This window comes from Bison bison, unplaced genomic scaffold (genome assembly GCF_000754665.1).
Source record: "Bison bison bison isolate TAMUID 2011002044 unplaced genomic scaffold, Bison_UMD1.0 scf7180017864362, whole genome shotgun sequence".
Lineage (NCBI taxonomy): Eukaryota > Metazoa > Chordata > Mammalia > Artiodactyla > Bovidae > Bison > Bison bison.
In genome coordinates, this window is record NW_011494934.1 from 3,610,332 (window position 1) to 3,612,739 (window position 2,408).

Sequence of the window (2,408 nt, forward strand, 5' to 3'; positions counted from 1 at the left end):
GTTCTAGGAGACAAAAAAAAAAAAAAAAAACATAGATAATTGTAGATAATTGAGTTTCACAGAGGAAATTGTCTTCATGATTTCTATTGAGGTAATTGTTTCATCCTTTGCCAACATTATGAGGAAATTCAAGTGAATTTGTGAAGAGAATTATAGCTAATCAGCTAGGAATTATAAAATGTTAGTTCTTTTTTTTCCATTTATGATAACTTGATCAATATTTTAACTATGAATGACTTTTATAATTTGGGTCTCCCTCCATAAAAATACTGAAGATTTTGGAGCTATTTGAATTTAAGCATTAAATGAATTAAATCATTACCTTACTTTTTATCCATGTAAAGTTATTGTGCCCAATAAAAAATACCTCAATGTCTAATAAAAACATTCCTGCAACACGTATACATCTTGGACACATTCAGTTATACATTCTCAATTGTTACTTATTTGCTTAAATATCTATATCCCTAGTATATTGTGAGTTTCCTGAGAATAGAACTTATTCAAATCATTTTCTCCAGTATCTAGGACAGTGACCACACCTGGGAGAGAGTTAATAAATATTTGTATATCAGATTTCTTAATTTCTTAGCAGAAAAGGACTATAGTGTTTTAAATTTTGTTTTCCAAATATGGAATACAGAAAACAATCATCTATAAATCATTCCTCCTCAGTGGGTAATCCTAGAGCAGGGCCCCGATCTCTGGTCCACAAGACTTACGTAGTCCTAGAATGTTTCTAGTGATTTCATTTGACCTGTAAGAGTGTTTTTTAAAACACAGCAGTTAGGTAGGCGGCATGCCTACAGTGGTAGCAATGGGGAAAGGGAGCTCCTATTTTGTTCTATGACTGCTTCACACTCTGTGCCACAACATAAATCCTGTATTCATTCAAGTTTATGAGTCTTACCTCCTGCAGTCCAGAATTTTAGAACTGAAAGAACCACAGTAATATATTTACCAAGCTTAGAGTCTAAAGTATCTGTGTGATTCTGTAAGAATATGTGGCATATATTACTTTTGAAAAAATCATTGCATTTTGTATTGCTGTGCAACAAATTACCATGAATGAAGTAACTTCAGACGGCGCAATTTCTGTATGTTTCTGTGGGGCAGGAGTTAGGAACAGTTTAACTGGGTCCTTTGATGAGGCTCAAATAAGGTGGCAATCTAGATGTCATCTGGGCTATATTCCTTTCTGGAGTTTGAAGTCTTCCTCCAAGCTCTCATGATTGCTGTCAGAATTCAGTTCCTCAAGGTTGTAGGACTGCAGTCCCTTTCTTGCTGGCTATAAGTCATCTGCTGCTCAAGGCCCTTTAGAGAACCAGAGTTCCTTGCCATATGACTCTCCCACAGGCCATCTCATAATGTACCACTTTACTTCTTCAAGGCCAGCAAGAGAATCTCTCTTCATTAATGGCCTTCCTTTCTAAAGGAAAGTTATCTGACTAAGTCAAGCCCATTTAGGATGATCTTCCTTTTGATTAACTCAAAATCAACTGACTTAATTATACTTGCAGAGCCCCTGACCTTTGCCATGTAACATAACTTAGTTACAACTGTGACATCCCACAATACTCAGAGGAAGACCAGAAATCTTGGGGACCATCTTATAATTCTGACGACTGCAATGATACATATCTCTCAGGAAGTCTTCTTTTCCAGCATGAAAAGGTGTATTGACATATGTGTGTATATGCTGTACTTAGTCACTCAGTCTTGTCTAAGTCTTTGAATCCCAATGGACTGTACCCTGTGAGGCTCCTCTCAGGAATTTTGCCTGGGGATTTTCCAGGCAAAAATAATGGAGTGGGTTGCCATGCCCTTCTTCAGGGGATCTTCCCAACCCAGGGATGGAACCCAGATCTCCCACATTTCGGGTGGATTCTTTACCACTGAGCCACCAGGGAAACCCAAGAATACTGGAATAGGTAGTCTATCCCTTCTCCAAGGGACCTTTGTAACCCAGGAATTGAACCAGGGTCTCCTCCATTGCAGTTCCTTACCAGCTAAGCTATCAGGGAAGTCCATATGTGTGTACAGTACATACTTACATAGTATATAAAAAATATAATGCATACTGTATTCAGTTAGTTCAGTTGCTCAGTCATGTCTGACTCTGTGACCCCATGGACCACAGCATGCCAGGCCCCTGTCCATCACCAACTCCCAAAGTTTACTCAAACTCATGTCCATTGAGTCAATGATGCCACCCAACCATCTGATACACTGTCATGCCCATCTCCTCCTGCCCTCAATCTTTCCCAGCATCAGGGGCTTTTTAAATGAGTCAGCTCTCCACATCAGGTGGCCAAAGTATTGGAGTTTCAGCTTTAACCTCAGTCCTTCCAATGAACATCCAGGACTGGTCTCCTTTAGGATGGACTGGTTGGATCTCCTTGCAGTCC